The following is a 25,264-nucleotide window of genomic DNA, read 5'->3' as shown; positions in this document are numbered from 1 at the left end:
GAACAATCATGTGCCACTCATGTATTGGATTGTATACAGCGTTGATACATATAATTAACAATAGAATAAAACTATATAATTTGTGATAGTTAAAAAGGGGTAGGAATTTTAAAAAGTGTATACTTCTTCCTACTCTTCTTTCGAACAGGGTAGACTATGATTTGTTTATCTGTTTCTCTTTTTGTTGTCTTTTTTTATTATCTTTTGTATATGTCAAATTAACAGATATATTTTAGTTTTTATACTTTTATACTTTTATACTTTTAATAATCCTTCATTCATTCTTTAGTATCGAATACATAAAGTGTCAAAAGAGAAAAGCTGGATCCCTGAAGGAGCACTGTTTGAAACTAGAAATTATGTGTGTTCCTACCCTCCCACCACTTACCATACAAGCATCCTCTAGAAATACACTTGGATTTGTGTCGAGAGTCAAGCATTTGTTACTAGTGTTGGATTATGGCAAACAACAATCAGCTCCTTATCACTTCTTCATCTGTTGGCCCGTGTAGTTTCTGCGTTGTATTTTATTTCTCCGACGTCTTCTCATACTGGCTGTACATCGTGGTCATTCCCCTTTAATGCAATCCGTAATCATAATAATTCACACCGTCAGACATGTTACCTTTCTTGGAACCCGTTGTTTATTACATAAACAAAAGCCTCAGATGTTACCCATCTCGTATTGTCCTTGAAAAGTCTTTGATGGAACACTAAATTCATTATTCTAATGATCTCCTCTTACTCCGCTCGGTGGTCGTCACGGCCTTGTAGTAGCCGACAACCATATCTGCTAGCCGAAGCTAGTGATGAGGTGTCACTCCCCTCCCCCACCCAGCGTGGGTGGAGAGGGATGAAAGTCTCTGATCAATGTGTACGCTCTTCGGTGTGGTTTGTTTCTCATTCTAACGTACACCCGGAAGACACTCTCATTCTAACTTCTTCTCCCTAGCAACGGGGGCCCGCCCACTTTCCTCGTTACTATGTGACACTGCCATGGCAACTGCTATTCACCTTTAAACACACACTAGACGTCTGTTCTATGGATGTCAACCACTTTTCTATTCTGACCATTCTGCAGTCCTTATCAGTGTTATATGCTCAACGACCTCTGCATGCACACACTCTGCTTACTATCGTGGAGACAGACTGCCTGCTACACACTCTCTCTCTGACCGCCTCCTCCTCCACCACCTCTACCTCTCTGACCTGGCTGCTCTCAGATGGCTATAAGCAGTGCTGTCTTCGACCACAGCCATTTGACCCAGATCACTATAGCAACCGCTCAATTGTTGATATTATCCCCCCCCCCCCCCCCTAGTTCTCTCTGTTCCACCCAGCTGATAACGGCCCTCTGTCTGCACAGTTTTGGCTGGAAACACACATACATGATAATGATGGTGATGATGATGATGATGATATTATCCTCTTAAAACTCATCTCTATATAGGTTATAAACCAAATGCAAATCATCGATTTCCTTCACTAGTTATTGTAGAGGTACTACCTGGTGCAGTTTCAATCAAACAATTGCAATAGCTAAAAGAAAAGAAAATCCAGATTCAGTTCACTGCCTAACCCCTTAACACATTGGGGACTAAGCACGTATTATACATGTTTCGAATCAATGCGTTGTGGACAGAATTACGGATAAAGCCGTGGCAAGTTGTTATTGCTTTTATTCCATTTTAATAACCTGTTCAAGGTCGCCGACCGGCACTGCAGATCTACCCTACTCTGTGAATTCGAGAACGTGCAATACCGGCCAGATCCTCTTAGGGGCGCTATCACGATAATAGAGTGTTCCCTGTGGCAGAAGTTGTCTTTTTTTTTGTGGATCTCTAATGTAGTTTTCTACTCATCTGAAGCGATAGCTATTATCTGTTGCACGGGATACGTTTTGAATTGCGGATTTCACCATGCAATAAGGGGATTTATCATCAGCCAATGGACATATCGATCTACCAGATGGCGATCGATAACAGGGAAATGCTCAGGGGGATCCCACCGGCTCATGGTAAGATCTTTTTCACGTAAATTACAGCCCGATCAGAGCTTGCTATGATACTCAACCAGCCGACCAGCGTATGTGGCTAGTTAGACGAACACTGTTATTGGTAATCAATAATAATAAACGACGTCCCCCGCCCCCCCCCCCCTTTCATGCATACATGCTTTGGGACAGTCCCGATCATATGCAGTTTGAGTTATTTATGTAGCATCTGTAAAACGGAAATGCCATTGGATATAACGTTAGCAGCTATTAGCCATTTATCTAGCCTCCCAGAAAATATACTAGGCCAAATCCGCTATGAAGCTTATATTCACGGCGCTATAAAATGAGAACCTATTGATGCATTTTTTTTTCTTTAAGCCATTTTGAAGGGACGGTTTATGAACTCAATTGACAATGAGAATGGACAGATAGCAATACTATAAAGTATAGATTTAGCTCTACAAAAAGCCACAGGTTTGTTTACATTCCCCGGTCCTCTTGCCACTAATTAGACTAAGCCCAGTGGTCGCGAAATTGTTAAGAGGAAAAGAGGCTAGATCCGTGAAAAAAACATATATCTTTTTTTCTCACAAATTCAAATCAAACATCTCAAGTTGACCCCAGCAATGACAGAAAATGATAATAAATAGGAAACACTGGGGCTCCCCTACATCAAGAAACTCCTGAAAACGTACAGGATTTACCGAATCTGCATTATAACATCTCCCAAATGCACATGAGACAGCATTTTCCTTACATTTCTCACTTACAATATTGAAATTTAAATGGAACCATTTAAGATAAAGTTAAAGTTAAATAAAGTTTGAAAATGCAAAAAAGAAATTGTCAGTAAATGTTTTCTTTTTCTATATAAAGAAACGCAGTAGCCTATCGGTTACATTTTTTAAGCTGATGATTTGTTACATCCCTACAGGATATATATATATATATATATATATATATATATATATATATATATATATATATATATATATATATATATATATATATATATACATATACAGTATACAGTGTATTGAGTGAATTAAAAAAAAGTATAATAATTATTATTATTTAAAAAAAATTATGGCATTTTAGGGGGCTTCGGCAACCGCATAGTCCGCATATGGCAAGAAACGGGCCTGACCAGTAGCATCGATATAGTAAAATAGGGCAATGAAGCATTGAATGAGTGCCATATCCACTTTTAGAAGATGAGTGTAACAGCTTGTTCATAAAAGGAAGCTATTACTGTACGGAGTGGAATGCATTAATGACAAGCTTGTCTGAGTTTATGTGTTTGGAGTACATTTTTCTCTCCAGTTGTTAAGTTCTACACAGAGGAAGTGGTTATTGATAGGCATTTCATGACTGTCAATAAATACCTATGATTACCTCAATGGTCGATGTACTTGGCTGTTGAAGATTAATTCATATCTGCTTCATCACCACTATATGTGACAGTACACCATTGTGACGGGATCGACAGAGGCAGAAAAAGGCTCGAGACACCTCCTCTTTTAATGAGGTGCCCCCAAGTGTGACCAGTGCCTCGATATCCACTTGGCATTGGGAGACACTTGTCCCACCAACCCACTGACTACCAGCTGACAAGACAAGTGGCTCTCCTCTGACTCTGATTAAAGGTGTGTCATTGTTCATTCGTGGGACGGTAATGGACTCTTGAGTATTGGAATGACAGCGGATTGTGTCTGTGGTTGGAACTGTGTTAACAAAGATCATATTGGTATACGGTAGCAGTTTTTCAGAGTGACGCTGCATCCCGATATTATGTTATTTTCATGCGTTTATCCCAAGCTGTCTCTAAATATTCCGCTGCAGTGATAAAAAATCCATTTGAATCCATCTGCATCACTAAAAAACCACACTGTTGAATTTGGTGCCATTTGGCCAGATGGTGGCGCTGTAACAATAAACTTTACATTTTGGCGGGTAGAATTCCACTATCATCCCTGTACCCTGGCGGGATGGTGCCAGGAGAACAGCCTCTCCCTGAACGTCAGCAAAACAAAGGAGATGATTGTGGACTTTAGGAGGTCGGGGGTCAGGGACTACAGCCTCCTCAGCATCGACGGGGCACCGGTTGAGAGAGTGAACAGTTTTAAGTACCTCAGAGCCCACATATCCGAGGACTTGACATGGACCACACACATTGACAGTGTTGTGAAGAAGGCACGACAACGCCTCTACTTCCTCAGGCGCCTAAGGAAGTTCCAAGTCAGTCAGAAGATCCTTAAGAACTTCTACTCATGTACAATAGAGAGCATCCTGACTGGCAACATCACCTCCTGGTTTGGGAATAGCACTGCACAAGACCGAAGCAGACTACAGAGAGTGACACGTTCAGCCGAACGCACAATTGGAGGGGGGCTTCCCACCCTCCAGAACATTTACAACAAGCGGTGCAGGGGTAAGGCTAAGAGAATCATCAAGGACTCCAGCCACCCAAACAACTGCCTCTTTGAACTGTTGCGGTCAGGCAAGCGATACCGGAGTCTCAAGGCGAGCACAGAAAGACTCTTCTAGAAGCTTCTATCCCCAGGCCATCAGGCTGCTCAACGAACAATAAACACTATGCAACAACCATCAAATGCACACAGCACACACATCCACACGCACACACTCACTTTAAACAAACAACACACTGCAGCACCCACTCTCCACACTTTAGATCACCTAAACACACTTTATATTTATTGGTAAAGGATTTGCACTACAACTCGTACACCTTACTGTAAATTGTACCTAAATTGTACCTCATCCCATTTCTGCTTTGCACTATATAGTATTGTATATTAGTACATTGCATAGTATATTGTATATTGTATGGTAACTCAGTTACTTCTATTCTGCATCGAACATTGTACATATGTCTATACTGAACACTGTGACCTCTATTTTTACTTCTATTTTATTTCATACTTATCTTGTCTAGCACAGTCTCTGGAGCGTAACAGTAAGAAGCATTTTGTATAAAAGTATTCTGTACTTCTGTATGACAACTATTAAAGAAACTTGAAACTTGAAACTTGTATCGCTGAGGACCCGAGGGAGTGCAGCGTCGAGTGTGAAGCGGATTGGATGAGCAGTTATCAAGAACGCTGCGAGCACCGGTTTTGAGATGGGTGGATAGTCGACCATTGAAAGAGCTCCCGGTCAAATAATATCGAAAAAGGGAAGTAAAATTGTCTAAAACAAAATAAAAGGTGACAATTCAAAGAAATAAGAGAAAAGGAAGGATGTCCACGAAAAAGAGCGAGAGAAATAGGACCCCAGAAGACGTACAAACACCGGAGGAAAGATCTCGACACGAGGAAGAAGTAGCTCAGGCGAGCGTGACGCAGGTAGACAGGGACGGGGAGCCTGTGGAGCCCGCCTGGTTAGCGAGGATACAAGCGAACATACTGGCCAGCGTACATGCTGCTAACCAAGAGCTACGAACTAGCATGCAAGCTAGCACGGTGAGTAACCAAAAGGCTGGCCAGCGTACAAGCTAAAGCTAACCAAGAGCTACAAGCTAATATGCAAGCTAACGCAAAGGCTATCCAAGCTATACAAGATAGCATACAAGCTAGCATACAAGCTAACATGCGGAACATGCAAGCTAGTGCGCTGACTAGCCAACAAGAGCTACAAACTAGCATACAAGCTAACGCAATGGCTAGCCAGGCGAGCACGCAGAATATTCAAGACAGCATTGATGGATTAAGGGAAGAGTTGAAGAGGGGACAGGACGAGCTCAGAGGGGAAATGGATAAAGGACTCGAGACAATGGATGGAAAAATACAGGAGCAAGAGAAAGACATAAAGATGTTGGAAGAAAGGGCGGCTACGTGGCGTAGTGGGCAAGGCACTCGCCACGAAATGCTGGAGACGCTGGGCTCGTCAGTTCGAGCCCAGCGCTCCACATTTGCTTTCAGTTTAGCTGGTCGTCCGTACTAATACACATTGGCCGTATTAGGGGGTGGGAAACTGATGGGTGGGGATCGGGCGTTGTGGACAGCGACTCCTACAGGTCGGTTGGTGCGCCTGCGCAGTAGAATCAGGAAGTGTCGGGGGCAGCGTGAGCCTCCCACGCGTTACTCCTCACCACTGAGAGATCGAGCTGCGCAGGTGAAAAGATGCGACTGCTGTTACCTCAAGTACCGGAGGGGACTTGTGCTATGTATGACTTAGTCCACATTGCAGCCGGCTTGTGGGAGGCAAGAAACAGCGTCCGTGACAGGGGAGGGTTGAATTGGATGATACGAAATTGGGATGGGAGAAAATATAGAAAAAATTGGAGAAAAAGTGGAGAAAAAAAAACAAAAAACAAAAAAAGATGTTGGAAGAAAGGAGGGCTGAAAAAAGTAGTAGAACGCGCTCACCTCACTAGACTTGACACTGGGTGCTGTAACCTCTGATATCATACATAAAAAATAGGGAAACAATGTCCAGGCACGCACTCCAGGTTTTTCCAAATTTATTGGCAGCCTGTAATCATGACGTTTCGGTGTGAACACACCTTCTTCAGAATGGCTTGCATGAAGCATGAAGGGTAAGTGACCCTAGTAAATACAAGTCAAACAGGAAGTGACAACATAGGAAGTGACAACACATTCCCACAAGAGATCTGCAAAAAAGTACAAAATACCACTTACAAGCACAACCTTTTCAGAATTATGTAAATCAAAAAGAAGCATGTAAATAAAAAGAAAAAAGAAACAGTAAATCACAAAGAGATATATCTATATATAGTTATATATATTTTATACAGAGTAGGCCTACATCTTAAACTCTAAACATAAACACTCATATAAGCCATCTTTCAATTATAAAGAATGATAAATGAAAATAGTAAACAATCGAATGAAATGAAATAATCAAATGAAACAGGTCAAAACATTTTCTTCATTGAGGCCTCTAGGCTCTAGACAATCCAGAAAATGAATATAGAAGCATTCCCTTTGTAGCAAGAGCCTGTCTCTGTTGCCGCCTCTTGGTGGTCTCAAGACCTGCTCTATACCCATGTATTTTAAGCCAGAAATATCATGTCCTAACTTATTAAAGTGCCTTGCAACTGAAGACTTCTCGTCATTTCTTCTTATAGAACATTTGTGCTCCGAAATTCGATTTTTAAAACGTCTTCTTGTTTTTCCAACATAGTAAAGGTTGCAAGGACATTTAAGCAAGTAAACAACTAAATCAGAATTACAGGTAATCCGGCCTCTAACAGCAATACTCCTACCTGTACTTGGTTGTAAATAAAATGTCTCTTTAATCATGCCATGACATTGGGTACAAGACAAACATGGAAAATTGCCATTTGGAATATTAGCCATAAAATGGGTAAATTTTTTGGGAAAATCTGTTTTAACTAACTGGTCCCTTAAGTTAGGTTGCCGTTTGTAGAAGTATTTGGGTGGTTCCTGGAACACACCTCCGATCTTAGGATCTGACTTTAAAATGTACCAGTATTTGTTCACAATATCACGCATATCTCTAGAAATATGGCTGAAGGTGGACACCAATGCTACTGAGTTGCTTTTTACTTTGCCTTTATGTGTAAAAAGGGATTGTCTGTTTATCTGTTTAGTTTTATTAAGAGAATTCTCAATAAGGGCCTCACTATATCCTCTAGATCTAAAGTTCTGACAAAGCTCCTTGGCTTGTGTATCAAAAATGTCATCTGTATTACAGATACGTTTATATCTCAAAATCTGACTAAATGGAAGGCTCCTCTTGAGCTCTGGTGGGTGATAACTGCTATAATGGAGAAACGAATTTCGATCAGTCTCTTTTTTGAAAACTTCGGTATGGACAATATTGTCTCTCTTTCGTATGGACAATAGCATAGCATTCCTCGATGTATTGGTGAAAAAGAGAGACAATATTGTCCATACCGAAGTTACATTTTAAAGTCAGATCCTAAGATCGGAGGTGTGTTCCAGGAACCGCCCAAATACTTCTACAAACGGCAACCTAACTTAAGGGACCAGTTAGTTAAAACAGATTTTCCCAAAAAATTTACCCATTTTATGGCTAATATTCCAAATGGCAATTTTCCATGTTTGTCTTGTACCCAATGTCATGGTATGATTAAAGAGAAATTTTATTTACAACCAAGTACAGGTAGGAGTATCGCTGTTAGAGGCCGGATTACCTGTAATTCTGATTTTGTTGTTTACTTGCTTAAATGTCCTTGCAACCTTTACTATGTTGGAAAAACAAGACGACGTTTTAAAAATCGAATTTCGGAGCACAAATGTTCTATAAGAAGAAATGACGAGAAGTCTTCAGTTGCAAGGCACTTTAATAAGTTAGGACATGATATTTCTGGCTTAAAATACATGGGTATAGAGCAGGTCTTGAGACCACCAAGAGGCGGCAACAGAGACAGGCTCTTGCTACAAAGGGAATGCTTCTATATTCATTTTCTGGATTGTCTAGAGCCTAGAGGCCTCAATGAAGAAAATGTTTTGACCTGTTTCATTTGATTATTTCATTTCATTCGATTGTTTACTATTTTCATTTATCATTCTTTATAATTGAAAGATGGCTTATATGGGTCATGAGTGTTTATGTTTAGAGTTTAAGATGTAGGCCTACTCTGTATAAAATATATATAACTATATATAGATATATCTCTTTGTGATTTACTGTTTCTTTTTAATTTTTATTTACATGCTTCTTTTTGATTTACATAATTCTGAAAAGGTTGTGCTTGTAAGTGGTATTTTGTACTTTTTTGCAGATCTCTTGTGGGAATGTGTTGTCACTTCCTATGTTGTCACTTCCTGTTTGACTTGTATTTACTAGGGTCACTTACCCTTCATGCTTCATGCAAGAAAGGAGGGCTGAAACGGAAGAATGGAATACAGAAATGCATGATATTCTAAAGGCAACGCTTGAACAACAGAACATGTTGAAAGAAAAGTTAATGGACTTGGAGGGGAGGTCGAGGAGAAACAACATACGAATATGGGGACTGAAAGAGGGGATGGAAGGAGATTCGATGGTCAAATTTGTGGACAGCCTAATTCGAAGAGAATTAAATATGACGGCCCTCGACAAGACAGGGATTCAAAGAGCACACAGGACACTGGCGCCGAAGCCGCGGGTGGACAAGCCACCGAGAGCAGTTATAGTCAACTTCTTGGAATTCGAGGTCAAAGAGAACATTCTTAGAGCAGCCTGGCAGAAGAAGATGGAGGTGGAGGGACAGAGAGTAACCTTCGACCATGATTATGCAATAGAGGTGGCGGTAAAACGTTCAGATAAAAAAAACTCTGAAGGAAGGAGGAATCAGATTTCAATCGCCAATGACCATGCTGAAGGTCCATTGGAATGAAGGCGTAAAGGTGTACGGTGACATGCGGGAGGCGGCGAGGGACATGAACCAGAGAGGATGGAAGGTGCCGGGAGGAGAAGACGAGAGACCGACGCTGATGCAGAGGTTGGAGAGGGCGAGGAGATGGACCAGAGTAAAGGGACGGAGAGGAGGCGAGGAGAACGGGAAGGTGAAAGAGATCTGAATCGATTCAAAGCAAATCAAGTTGTTGAAATTTCTTTATTGGGAATAACCCCTTGAGATGAAACCATCTCGTTGTCAAGGGGGTCCGCAAAGACAATACAGAGTTATTTGACAATAATATATAACAAAAACAACAAACAACAAAAAACTCGACAAAACAAAACAGAAACAAAAACAACAAAACAACAGAGTAAGCAACGCCAGCCAAGAAAATAAAGTAATCCAAAGATAAAAAGCATACAACAGTATAACAGCAACAACAACACAACGACAAGAACATGAACTGTAACACCAGCTATGTTTAATCTATCTAATATTATTCTATTGAGGTCCAAAGCATAGGCAGATAGTCTCACCATGAGAGGACAACATATTTTTAAACAATTTAAAAGATGATGTTGATCGGATGTGGACAGGTAGATTGTTCCAGTCGGATGGAGCTTTAAACATAAAAGATTTTTTACCAGCTGATTTAAAGGTTTTTGGAACAGAAAAAAAGTGTTGAGTACAATGACGAAGTTGATAATTAGAAGTGAAAGGTACCATATACTGTTTAAGGTAATGAGGATAATTAAAATAAATACATTTAAAAATAAACTGTACATTTACATTTACATTTAGTCATTTAGCTGACGCTTTTATCCAAAGCGACTTACAAGTTCTGTGCGACAAGACAGCAAGAAGGGTATAACTCTATCAGCTGAGTAACAATGTTCATCAAAGTGTTGCGTGTTACAGTGTAGGTTAGTTTATTAGGACAAGTGCATGACAGGTTAGTCAGGGTTAGATTTTTTTTTTTTTTTTTATCATTTCAGATAATGGTTGAAGAAGTGAGTCTTTAGTCGACGGCGAAAGATTGGATGGGATTCGGCTGTCCTAACTGGGATGGGTAGTTCATTCCACCATTGTGGGGCAAGGACTGAGAATAGGCGGCTTCTCTTTGATGACCCTCCGGGAGCTTGGATAGGAGTAGATCTGAGGCGGCCAGAAGATGCAGAGCGTAGGGGTCTTGAGGGTGTGTAGTTAGAGACCATTGACCGGAGGTAGGCGGGAGCGGTTCCCTTTGCCGCACGGTATGCTAGGTCGAGGGCCTTGAAGCGGATACGTGCAGCAATGGGGAGCCAGTGCAGGTCCCTAAGAAGTGGGGTGACATGGGCCGACTTCGGTAGGTTTGAGATCAGGCGGGCCGCTGCGTTTTGAATGAGTTGAAGAGGCTTGGTGGCAGTGGCCGGGAGGCCAGCTAGCAGTGCGTTGCAGTAGTCGAGGCGGGAGATGACTGTTGATTGGACGAGGAGTTGGGTGGCTTCTTTTGTCAGGAATGGGCGTATCCTTCTGACGTTGCTCAGGAGGAATCTGCAGGTGTAACCAATGTTGTTGCCTTCTTATTGTGGGAGAAGGGAAGTTGAGATTTTCATACATGATACAGTGATGAGTGTTGTATGAACAGCCAAGAACAAATCTGCATATACGATTGTAAATGGTGTTAAGCGGAACAAGGGTAGTTTTGGCTGCAATCATATACTATATCAGCGTAGTCCATTATGGGTAGTATGAGTTGTGAGATTAGTTTTTTTCGGACCGTAAATGTAAAACTATTTCTATTGCGGTAAAGAACACCCATGCTAAAGTTAATTTTCCTGATGATGTTATCTATATGACATTTGAAAGATAGTTGTTGATCAAGCCATACACCAAGGTATTTGAAGTGTTCCACTCTACGCAGTGATGAACCATCATTACAAGTAATATTATAAGTCAAGTTCTTTAATAGTTGTCATACAGAAGTACAGAATACTTTCATACAAAATGCTTCTTACTGTTACGCTCCAGAGACTGTGCTAGACAAGATAGTATCAAATAACATAATAACATAATATAGCATGAATTTAGAAGAAGAAAATGAGGTCACAGTGTTCGGTATAGACATATGTACAATGTTCTGAGTTACCATATAATATACAATACACAATACTATGCAGTGTACTAATGTACAGTACTATCTAGTGCAAAGCAGAAATGGGATGAGGTACAATTTTAGGTACAATTTACAGTAAGGTGTACGAGTTGTAGTGCAATCCTTCATCCATAAATATAAATATAAAGTGTGGGGAGTGGGTGCTACAGTGTGTTTGTTTAAAGTGGGTGTGTGCTATAAAGTGTGTGGAGTGGGTGCTACAGTGTGTTTGTTTAAAGTGGGTGTGTGCGTGTGGATGTGTGTGCTATGTGCGTTTGGTGGTTGTTGTTGTGTAGTGTTCATTCATTGTTCGTTTAGCAGCCTGATGGCCTGGGGATAGAAGCTTCTTCTGAGTCTTTCTGTGCTCGCCTTGAGACTCCGGTATCGCTTGCCTGACCGCAGCAGTTCAAAGAGGCAGTTGTTCGGGTGACTGGAGTCTTTAATGATTCTCTTAGCCTTGCCCTTGCAACGCTTGTAGTAAATGTTCTGGAGGGTGGGGAGCCCCCCTCCAATTGTGCGTTCGGCTGAACGTGTCACTCTTTGTAGTCTGCTTCGGTCTTGTGCAGTGCTATTCCCAAACCAGGAGGTGATGTTGCCGGTCAAGATGCTCTCTATTGTACATGAGTAGAAGTTCTTAAGGATCTTCTGGCTGACTTGGAACTTCCTTAGGCGCCTGAGGAAGTAGAGGCGTTGTCGTGCCTTCTTCACAACACTGTCAATGTGTGTGGTCCATGTCAAGTCCTCGGATATGTAGGCTCCGAGGTACTTGAAGCTGTTGACTCTCTCAACCGGTGCCCCGTCGATGCTGAGGGGGCTGTAGTCCTTGACCCCCGACCTCCTGAAGTCCACAATCATCTCCTTTGTTTTGCTGACGTTCAGGGAGAGGCTGTTTTCCTGGCACCATCCCGCCAGGACCTTGACCTCTTCCAGGTAGGCCCTCTCGTCGTTGGCAGAGATCAGGCCCACCACCACTGTGTCGTCAGCAAATTTGACGATTGTATTGCTACTCCGCTGAGCCACACAGTCGTGTGTGTACAGGGAGTAGAGGAGGGGACTCAGAACACAGCCCTGGGGGGCCCCTATGTTGAGGGTGATGGATGAGGAGGTGCAGTTGCCTGCTCTCACCACCTGGGGTCTGCCAGTCAGGAAGTCCAAGACCCACTGGCAGAGGTCATAGCCCAAGCCCAGGTCCCTGAGCTTGGCTATGAGTATGGAGGGGACTATGGTATTGAATGCCGAGCTGTAGTCGATTAATAGCATTCTCACATAGTTCCCCTGCCTCTTGTCCAGGTGTGATGCTGCTGTGTGCAGCACATGGGATATGGCGTCCTCCGTGGACCTGTTGGGGCGGTATGCAAATTGCAGGGGGTCCATGTTGATGGGGAGGGAGGAGCAGATGTAGCCCTTTACTAGCTTCTCAAAGCACTTCATGGCTATGGAGGTGAGAGCTACAGGGCGGTAGTCGTTGAGGCAAGCAGGCTTGGATTTTTTGGGTACAGGGATAATAGTGGACTTCTTCAGGCAGGTGGGGATGACAGCCTGTTCTAAGGACAGGTTAAATATGTCAGTGAATACTGGGGCCAGTTGGTCGGCACAGACTTTTAGGACGCGGCCGGGGATGCCGTCCGGACCTGCTGCCTTCCTGATATTCACTTTTTTAAAGGTCCGCCTCACCTCATGCTCTGTAAATAAGGTAGATTTATTGTGAGAAGAAGGACGCAAAGACACGGAGAAGGGGGGCGGAGAGGAGACAGTGATCAAAGGGAGGATAAGTACAATACACACACACAATACAGATTAAGGTAAACAGGAGAAGGACTGATGCAGTGAGAAGATAGTAAAGTACATACGAGATAATTAAACCAAAAATGAGAAAGGAAGGCATAGAGATTCGAGACACATTAGACTGATATACATATGACGCACACATATGACGCCTTGCTCTGAATTGTAGGAAAAGGTCAAACATAGTAAGCATGCATGAAAAACTGTCATGGTTAATGGTAGAACAAAGACTAAATGTATATCATAATGTTTTTTAGAAATATATATAAGAACAAAAAACCTGCTTGTCTATAATATTAAAACATATATAATATAAGAAATGCATGATATAATACTAAAACATTATGATGAGATACAATTCACAATCAACAGACACAGTTACTCCACCAGGCATGTGTCAATGGAAAGATGTACTGTAAAGATGCCAAGAACAAATGCAATGAAAAGAACTGTGATGTATAGAGCCATGACTGCATGTAATTCCTTACCACCTGCACTAACTAGGGTTGAAGACAAACAGACATTTAAAAAACACCTTAAAAATCATATAAGAAAGAGTGGTACTGTCAGTTAAGTAAACATAGTGGGTATGTGTGATTGTTGAACTTAGATTTTTAATATATTTGTATATTGTATTGAGATGTATTGTTGTGCTTTAAGTGAACATATATGCCTTGAAACATGATTGAGTAGATGGGTATGTGTGATTGATGAACTTAGATATTTTATTATATAATATTTGTATGTGTTATTGAAGTGTATTGTATTGTTTTATTGTATTGTATTGTATTAATTGTATTGTATTGATTTTATTGTATTGTATTGATTTGTGTGGACCACAGTAATAGTAGCCTATGCCTGTGGCAATGGCTAATGGGGATCCAAATAAACTAAACTAAACTAAAACCCCCCTCCTAATGTACAGTTTCCTCCCCATCGTATGTATATTTTCTGTTAGGATCTCTGTTTAACAGTACTGTATATTTGCATATCTTGTATGTCGCAAATGTAACGGTACTGTGTATACCTGTATGTCATGTACCCCCCTGAAATAAATTAATCCGATTTAATTAGTTTTCTCGTGATAACGCGATAATTATCTCGTTATCACGGGAAAACGGAGCAAATAAAATGTATGAATGTGCGGCCTCTTAGGGCTTCCGTAACCACAGGTCTCAACAACACTGCAAGCTGTACTTCCCCGGGGGCCATCGTCCCACTCAGAACGGTCACATGTTCAGAGTGGCCACACCCTCAGAACGGTCACATGTTCCGAGTGGCCACACCCTCAGAACGGTCACATGTTCCCAGTGGCCACACCCTCAGAACGGTCACATGTTCCCAGTGGCCACACCCTCAGAACCTGGCCACACCCTCAGAACGGTCACATGTTCCCAGTGGCCACACCCTCAGAACGGTCACATGTTCCCAGTGGCCACACCCTCAGAACGGTCACATGTTCCCAGTGGCCACACCCTCAGAACGGTCACATGTTCCGAGTGGCCACACCCTCAGAACGGTCACATGTTCCGAGTGGCCACACCCTCAGAACGGTCACATGTTCCCAGTGGCCACACCCTCAGCACGGTCACATGTTCCGAGTGGCCACACCCTCAGAACGGTCACATGTTCAGAGTGGCCACACCCTCAGAACGGTCACATGTTCCCAGTGGCCACACCCTCAGAACGGTCACATGTTCCCAGTGGCCACACCCTCAGAACGGTCACATGCTCGCTCCCTGACAAGGCTGCAAGCAGCAATACTGGGAGCCAAGCGATTGGCCCGTTCCCCACAGGCACGTGTGTCAACATTACTATATCTGTTTATTTCAATTGAGACACTAATGGAAACAAATAAAAAGATAAACATTTAAAATAAAACAGCAACATGTAAGAAACTTTGTAAACATTGTAAGGTCACTACGTCAGGGAGGAACTAATCACCTGTATCTGTTGGTTTTAACGTGTTCTTTGTTGTCGTAACACACGGCGGCTCTGTAGCTACAACTTAAGCTAGACTCAGAGACATTTCACACAAAGCTGACCACCTCTCCAAATTAGGCAAAAATTTATGTCAGACTTTTTTGGGAAGCCTCAACAAAAGAAGATTATGTGACCGCCACCGCCCCTAATAAAGACCTTCATCAGCGCCAACTCGGAGAGAAAGGCCACATTTGGAGATGAAGTTGTGGGATGCATGCAGCAGGCGTGGCGGATCTAAGGTAGGGACAATATATAATGTTGTTGTTTAAAACTGCCGCCGTGCAGCATCAGGCATTGGGATTATTGGCTGTGTTGGCACTTTCTTCGTCTGTTACCATGGTGATCTGATCTGTGGTCTGTGCTGCCCTGCTAAACTGTGAGTTGTTCAGCAAACTTAACAATCGAGTCATTTCTGCTCGTTAATTTGCGCCCCCTCCCTTTTCGTTTAATCCCCCCCCCCTCAGCATCCGTTATAAATGCGTTCCACGGCTATGATTATATTCTGCCTGGTTGGCCTGGCCTGGCTGAGTCAAATTCCCGGTAGGAATTATGGTCCCAGTCCGCGACTGCTTACCAGTTACGTTCACAAGACAAGTTACTGCTGACCGAACCCTCCTCTAGGACTCTGTACGGAGAAAAGGCCTTCCAGTTTTCTGCCCCTAAGGCCTGGAAATGAGCAAAAAAAATAAAAAAAACATGGATCTGGAGGAGCTTATCTCACTACCATGTTTTAAAGCTAGGTTACAAATCATGGAGGAAGATGAACTAAGTCTGTAAATGCTATGTTACGTAACAGGTCACACTAAATTAATCTTGCCTGCCTTCAATGTACAACTCTGATGTGGTCCCCCTTTTCTTAATTTTTTCTTTAAATGTTCTTGGCCAGGTCTCTCTTGTAAAAGAGGTTTTTCTAACTTCAATGACACTAACCTGGTTAAATAAAGTACAAATACAAATAAATAAATCTCTCCATACATACAGTACAAACAGTTATGGAATTCTGGACTAAATCACATCTAACAACAAATATCCGAGACAAGTGTTTGTGTAATACTGCTCTCCACTGGCTGGCTGGGTGGTGTTGTCTCTCTGACAGACCAGCAGCATGGAGGTGATGTTATACTAGTTATCCAGCAGGAGGTACGAGTCCAGGTTACAGTTACAACACAGGGGAGTAGATCTGTCACAATACAAACAGGAAACAGAGATGGGAATACATACATACATACATACATACATACATACATACATACATACATACATACATACATACATACATACATACATACATACATACATACATACATACATACATACATACATACATACATACATACATACATACATACATACATACATACATACATACATACATACATACACACACAGAGAGACGGAGAGAGAGAGAGAGAGAGAGAGAGAGAGAGAGAGAGAGAGAGAGAGAGAGAGAGAGAGAGAGAGAGAGAGAGAGAGAGAGAGAGAGAGAGAGAGAGAGAGAGAGAGAGAGAGAGAGAGAGAGAGAGAGAGAGAGAGAGAGAGAGAGAGATAGATAGATAGATAGATAGATAGATAGATAGATAGATAGATAGATAGATAGATAGATAGATAGATAGATAGATAGATAGATAGATAGATAGATAGATAGATAGATAGATAGATAGATAGATAGATAGATAGATAGATAGATAGATAGATAGATAGATAGATAGATAGATAGATAGATAGATAGATAGAAGGCTCTGGGACCAACAGTGTTGTGGTGGGGATGGAGGGGAGACCAGAGTCAGAGGGCCGCAGCCTCCCGGGTGGAATGTAGGGATGAAGGAGGTTGGCTAGGTACCGGGGGGCAAGGGAATGTAGGGATTTGTAGGTGATGAGGAGGATCTTAAAGTTGATGCAGGACTTGACTGGAAGCCAGTGGAGGTGGATGAGGGTGGGAGTGATGTGGTGCCAGGGCTTGGTGCGGGTGAGAACCCTAGCAGCTGAGTTTTGAACATATTGCAGCCTGTTCAGAGCATTGCTCAGTAGCCCTGCAAGGACTGCATTCGAGTAGTCCAGACGGGAGGTGATGAAGGAGTGGATGAGTCCAGACGGGAGGTGATGAAGGAGTGGATGAGTCCAGACGGGAGGTGATGAAGGAGTGGATGAGTCCAGACGGGAGGTGATGAAGGAGTGGATGAGTCCAGACGGGAGGTGATGAAGGAGTGGATGAGAAGTTGGGCAAACTTCTATGTAGTATCATCAACACCAGACTCATAGAATTCCTTACGGAACACAGTGTCCTAAGTAAAAGCCAAATTGGATTCTTACCAAATTATCGTATCTCTGACCATATATACACTCTTAAAACTAATTGACATTCACATGAAACAGAACAAAAACAAAATATATTCCTGCTTTGTCGATTTTGAAAAAGCTTTTGATTCAATTTGGCACAAAGGTCTCTTCTTCAAGATTCTAGAAAGTGGTGTTGGAGGAAATACATATGACTTGATCAAATCCATGTACACAAAAAACAGATGTGCTGTTAGAATTGGCAATAAAATAACACATTTCTTCACCCAGGGTCGTGGAGTCTGCCAGGGGTGCAATTTAAGCCCAACATTGTTTAATATATATATATAAATGAATTAGCAAAGTTATTAGAACTTTCTACTGCACCCGGTCTGACTCTGCACGATACCAATGTAAAATTGTTGATGTATGCAGATGATCTGGTTCTGCTGTCAACCACTAAAGAGGGTCTACAACAGAACCTAGACATCCTCCACCAGTTCTGCCAGACATGGTCTCTGAACGTAAACATGAAGAAGACTAAAGTCATGGTCTTTCAAAGGAGACACGAGTCTCAGAGTTCACATAATACAGTTAAATTAGGCACACATATATTAGAAAACACAAAAAGCTACCCATATTTGGGATTGAAAATAAATCATAATGGTAACTTCAACATGGCTGTGAATGAACTGAAGGAGAAGGGAAGAAGGGCTTTTTATGCCATCAAAAAGAAAATTCCAATTGACATCCCAATTAGGACCTGGCTCAAAATTCAAAATTCTGTAATAAATCCAATAATATCATATGGCAGTGAAGTGTGGGGTCCACTAACTAACCAAGACTTCCCAAAATGGGGAAAATACCCATTAGAAGTACTGCATGCAGAATTGTGCAAAAACCTACTTAGGGTCCACAGACACACTGCCAATAATGCATGCAGGGCAGAACTTGGCCAATACCCCCTAATCATTCAAATTCAAAAGCGAGCCATCAAATTCTATACACACCTCCAATCAAGTGACCCACACTCCTACCACTACAAAGCCCTTCAGAGCCAAGAGATGAACCCAGATAAGAGTCCCCTCTCCCAGCTAGTCAGAAATCTCTGTCCACAAACACCAGGGTTTCAGGACAGACACCAAGAAATCTGGCCCAACCAAATAATCTCAAAACAAAAAGAAAATTATATAGAATATTGGAACAAATCAACCAAATCTCAAAGTAAATTAGAATTCTATTTGACCCTAAACAGAGAGTACACACACACACTGACCACTGTGAATGAGATAAAATTAAGAAAAACATTGACACGGTACAGACTGAGTGGACATAGTCTAGCCATAGAAACAGGCCGTTACAGGCAAAACTGGCTGCCCAGAGAGGCCAGGCTGTGTTCACTTTGCCATCAGGGGGATGTTGAGACAGAACCTCACTTCCTACTATACTGTGAGAAATACTAGGATCTAAGAGAAGTCTTCTTTGATAAAATAAATAAAATTGATCCACAGTTTATCCATCTCCCTGATCACCAAAAGCTGCTATACATGTGTGGGGAGAAAAGTCAGTGTACAGCATTAGCTGCAAAATATGTAGATGGTTGTCATACAATAAGAGAACAAGCTCTGTAAATGTATCTGAGTGGCCACACTTGAAAAATTACTACCCGATTGAGTGACTATTTTGTAAATTAATATGTTTCTTGTTGATTGTCTTTACTGTTATTACTAATATTATGGTATTTTATTGCTTAATATATATGTTATTGTTTGTATGTTGAACTTGCTTTGGCAATAAGTATGTTAATATTTCATGCCAATAAAGCCTATTTGAATTGAATTGAATTGAATTGAATTGAGAGAGAGAGAGAGAGAGAGAGAGAGAGAGATAGAGAGAGAAAGGGAGAGAGGGAGAGAGAGAGATAGAGAGGAGGAGAGAGAGAGAGAGAGAGAGAGAGAGAGAGAGAGAGAGAGGAGAAATCGCTCCGAGAGCACGCGTGTGTGAGCGGCTCAAGTCGCGAGTGTGTGTAAATGCAGGGGGAGAGACAGAGGAGAGATCGCTCCGAGACGAGTCGCACCATATGAGAGCCTCTCTCTCTCTCTCTCTTTTTTTCTCTTTCTCTTTTTTTTCTCTCTTTCTCTTTTTCTAGTGCTAGTAATTGAATCAAATGTCCTGGACAGTCATATGAAACTGGTTCCTTTGACAGAATCCCCATTCGATTCTCTGCTCAAAAGATGAATAAAGAGGCAAAAGTACAGACTGTCAGCTAATGAATCTGACTATGGTTATATATTAGAACTAGTGCTGTCAGGCGATTAAAAAAATTTATCTAATTAATTACAGGATTTGTAATTAATTAATCAATCTAATTAATCGCATTTTAATCGCATAACCATTTTATGCCTGATATTCTATATTCTATAATCATATTTCAAATAGCTTGTGTCTGGATGGCAGAATTCAGTACTGTATCTACAAAACCTTCTGTTTAATCATCTTCCATCTATTAATTTGCTTAGATTTTTCAGGTCTGGTCAATTTTAGCATGGTGTTATTCACAGTCAAAGATAAAAACTTTTTTATTGATATTCTCATTTGGTTCATTACAATTTACTCAAGCCTAGTAACAGACACAGTATTTCTGACACTGGGAATACATTCCCTGAGATCCATAGATGTCCCTAGAATCAGATACCAAGAACATGCAAATGGACCATTTAAAAAAAAAAAGTCTGTAAATGTGTATTCTACGTTCTTATGGAATGAATGAGATAAAAAAATAAATAAATTTAAGTTTCAGATTCAGTCGATCACTGAACCTTGCCGTGAGTAGTACTATGCATTTTTTTTATCTACTTTTTCTCCCATTTTTCTATTTTTCTAATTTCGTATCGTCCAATTCTACCCTCCCCTGTCTCGAACGCTGTTAGGCCATGCCTCCCACAAGCCGGCTGCAATGTGGACTAAGCCTTACATCACGTGTCCCCTCCGGTACTCGAGGAAGCAGCAGTCGCATCTTTTCACCTGCACAGCGCAATCTCTCAGCGTCGGGGTCTGCGTTTGGAGGGCACGCCGCCCCCGTCGCTTCCTGATTCTGCTGCGCAGACCTGTAGGAGTCGCTGTCCACAACGTCCGATCCCCACCCATCAGCTTCCCACCCCCTAATACTGCCAATTGTATTAGTATGAACGACCAGCCAAGCTGATAGCAATGCGGAGAGCTTGGCTCGAACCCAGCATCTCCTGCATTGGTGGTGAGCGCCTTGCCCACTGCACCACCTAGCCGCCCCAGTACTATGCATTCTTGTTAAAACCTTATCGCTCCTTGCCACGGAGGATACGTTTGTTCACTATCATGCCACTTTGACTGCCGTGTCAACCTGTTATGAGAATACATTATATCGCTGTGAGTATATGCAGCATCGCCGTCGGACGTGTATTCCGTTTGTCATGTTTATCATTTCGTGTATCCCGTTTTGGAGACAGTATTTTCTCCCCTTTGTTTTCCTTCTTTATTATATAGTTCAGTTTATGTGTTTGTGCTATACAGCATGTTTTTGGAGACTTGTTTTCTCCCCTTTATTTTGGTCCACTGTGACGTGCGTATCCTTACGCTACTCGACTTAAAAGGAGCAGTGCTCAAATTCTAAGATCAACAACTGTCTCTCGTCGTTTCTGTTCTGCACTGCACCTGGGTCCAACACACCTACCCAAACCATAACAGCTTACATCATGCCAATAATACTTAACTAAATGCATTCTCCTATAGAGAGTTGGACAACATTCCGCCGTCAAACATCTCTGCCAAAACAGGAAGTAAACTGACCAGTGCTACATCTTCTCATATTTCTTCCCCTGAATAAATATATTATTGTTCCAACCCATATATTTTTTTAAATATATTTTGAAAATGAATTGAAAAAAGAATTTCACGCCGTCTGTGCAGCCTTGTTTATTCACTGTGTATGTAGTCCTTTTACTTTTCTGATAACTACATCAATGCATAATTTTTGCTCTCTTGGGCAGAGGTGAAGATGAAGAAGAAGATGAAGAAGAAGTCTTTATTTGTCATGCAGATTTAACACACACACATACGATGGGCGATCCACAGGAACACACACACACATGCACTGAGTCGCTGAATGAAATGTTCTTTGCACTTCCCATCCCGTCGCCCCCCCCCCCCCCCCCCCCCCCCAAGGGCAGCCCGGAGCAGACAAGGGCTGCGGCGTGGGGCCGCGCCCGGGGACCAATCCAAGTGCTCCTGTCCGTCTTCGTCAGGGACGCGACAGCGTTAGCGATCTGTCTGTTGTGCATGTTTTTCCATTGGGTTTATCTTATCGGGAGGGGAAACCCTTGCGAGCACATGGGGAGAACATGCAAACTCCACACAGAAAGGCCCGGGAGATACCCCACCTGGGTAACTGGCAACACGGCAACCTGGTCCCCAAGCGGGAATCGAACCCAGGACCTTCTAGCTGTGAGGCGACAGTGTTAACCACTACCCCTCTGTGTTTTAGCAGGCTGTGTTTTTAGCAGGCTGTGTTGTGCAGGCGTAGAGACAGCTCGACATGGGAGTGTGAAAGTGCCAAATTGAAAGAGCGAGAGAGAGAAAAGGCAGTGGCTTGTTAGAGATGGAGGTGTGAGACGGGTGTGAGACAAGTTGAGGCTGGTGAGGGAGGCTGCTGTGTGTGGCTGCAGTGTGGACCAGGAAGCAGGTGAATGTATTTCATCTATGATCGCCACACTCATCATTGGATTATGTCTGTGCATAGGTTTGGCCTGCAGTTTGTTTCATCATGTTGTTTGCATGGCTTGTTACACAAGTATAACCATTTTTATAACAGTTATAACGGCTGTACTGACATAATATGATTTGGTGCAACCTTAAATGCCTATAGTTATGTTTGGACAACATAACACAAATGTGCATGTCAATCTGTGGGGTGGACTTGTGGAACAGTCTGGAGTTAAAACAGAGTACAAACATAAATCAGTTTAAAAAGATGTACAAAAAATCTTTCTTAAATGGGTATCTGGAAGAGGAAGTGTGTTGATTGGGAGTATGTGTAAGATGTACATGTAAATAAAAAATGTAAGAAATGATGTATATCATATGTGTAACTGAGGGGTTACAAAACCCTGACTGTATTAAAGATTGTGATATATTAAACCACTGCTAGTTATGTACTTTAATTACTGGCCAAACAGTACATCAAATATTGATGGTGAACACTCACAAGAACACGGCATTGACACAGAAATTCTATTGGAGGGTTATTTATTATTATTAGGCAACGTTAGGTTACAGATTGAGAATTAGGGTCGCGCTTGTATGGCGAAGAATATACGTAAAGTCAGTCAAGAGCATAAGTCAGAATAGTAGGAATACTATGATGGGTCTAAGCTGACACCACCTGTTGTATAGCAGCAATTATATAGGGCAACACCGGTACCAACTGGAGACAATGGGTAGAGGAAAGTTCGGGTACTCCGTCTGGGTCAACGAGGAATAAAGAGGCTCCAGGTACAGGAGTCGGTGCTTGTACTCCCTTGATCAGCAGACAAAAGCAATAGTTGTAATCCAAGATGCTCGACAGCATTGACGACAGCTAGCCAGCCCCTTCCAAGAGGCAGGCCCAAGTGGTAATCCTCACGAGGTTAAATCCCAAACGACAGTGGACATCAACGGTGCTCTTCTCCGGTGGTCACGGTCCCAAAGCAATATAATCCAACCAGGAATGGTTCTGCAATCGCCGGTGCCGATTCTCCTGTGTACATGTCCAACGGTTCTCGCCTAGGACTCCTCGGGCGTGGGCACGTATTTAGGCCACACAGCCTGGATAAGTGCACTAGCTAAAGACACGATGAACCGATGGGTAATGCTACATACGGAAGAACTGTGGCCGCACGATATACAATAAATGATCGACTATTACTTCACATTAGATTAAGTCGAACTCAACGTTACTGTATTAAACTCTGACACTTTAACATTCTATTCGCACGCGGTTCTCAATGCTCTATTTAGATGCAAGGTTGCTCACTTCACTGCACGTTGACTCGTGGTGAAGGTGGGTTAAGGTTTAGGTAAGGGTACTGCCGTTTACACCTGCGCCGTATTTATACTTAAGTGAATATCTAGTCCCAACCTCAGTTCTTGTCTCGTATTACTACGCAGACTCTGGGCATGTTCTGACATGCCCGGAGTTGCCTTTGAACTTGCCGTTGGGGGCTTGGTCGTTGGCGCCTGGGGCCGCTGTCCAATAGGAGAGCGAATATTACTCTGGTCTGTACGCAGGTAAAGGGATATTCCGTGTATATATATAAATAATATACAAGGTATATCAAACGATACATATATATATTCAGTTTAATCTGGCCCTTCACAACAATATGGTATTTATTTAATATATATATTATATATTTATATGTATATTTATATAAATGTATTTATATATAAATGTATTGGATTGTATAGAGATACAGCGTTTATACATAATTAACAATAGAATAAAATTATATAATTTGAGTTAAAAAGAAGAAGTGTATACTTCTTCCTACTCCTTTTTCGAAAAGGGTAAACTATGATTTGTTTATATGTTTCTCTTTTTGTTGTCTTTTTTATTATCTTTTGTATATCAAATGAACAGATATATTTTAGTTTTTATACTTTATAATTTAAATCTTTCATTCATTCATATAGTGTTATGGTTTGGGACATCTGCCCATTCTATCGGCTCTCTCTCTCTCTCTCTCTCTCTCTCTCTCTCTCTCTCTCTCTCTCTCTCTCTCTCTCTCTCTCTCTGTCTTTCTCTCTCTCTCCCTCCTTCCCCTGTTAGTTTAGCTGTTCCGTGTATCTTGTTTCTATCTCGGTGCTGTTCCTATGTATTGTGTTCTCTGTCCAGTCCCTTGTAGTTTCTTGTTAAGCATGTGACCAGTCATGTTACTCATTGTATTCTCTGTCTTGTGCCATTGTTGTAGTTCTTTTGGTTCCTGTAGTTCTTTGTATAGTTTGTAGTATCCCCTCCCAGGTGCCTCTTGTATGTAATCATCGCAGGTGTGTCATTTGCCCCTCTGTGTATTTTAGTCCCTGTTCTCTGTTTTGTCTTTGTTGTCTCATTGTCTAATTAAGTCCTAGTCTGTGTCTTGATCCTCTCTCCAGTGTTTCTCTAGTCTCTTTGTGTATTTAGTTATTGTATCATTTTTACTTAGTCAGCCCGGCTGACAGCCCTTCCCTTTTTGTTCCTGCCTTGTCTTCATTAAACACCCATGGAAACTTCATCTTGTCTTCCACCTGCGTTTGTCCCCACTTGTGACAGAGAATTCAAATCCATCAAAGGGTGCTAAATGGTGAAGGTGTGTAGTCATGTGGATGTGGTATATGCTAGCATTCTTGTCCTAGTCACAGACAAATCACTATGTTATATCTACTATCACACCACAATTCACTCACAGTGGTGGGAGGATAACCATTTTCACCTCAATGTCAGCAAGACAAGGGAAATTAATTACATTTGGTCTCCCCTCACCTCAGCACCAAACAGTTGAAATGGTCGACAGTTTTAAATACCTTGGAGTGACGCTGGACAATAAACGTTAACACAAAAAGGAGCCACCAAAGGCCATCAGTCATCCGTGAGCTCAAAGGGCTCTATGTTGCCCTCCTCCTACTGTTGTACCAGAGCATTATTCAGCCCCATCCTACTGTACTGTTCCACCTGCTTCTTTAAATTACT

The sequence above is a fragment of the Notolepis coatsorum genome (assembly GCF_963971535.1).
Source record: "Notolepis coatsorum genome assembly, chromosome: 7".
NCBI lineage: Eukaryota > Metazoa > Chordata > Actinopteri > Aulopiformes > Paralepididae > Notolepis > Notolepis coatsorum.
This window is presented reverse-complemented; position numbering follows the sequence as displayed.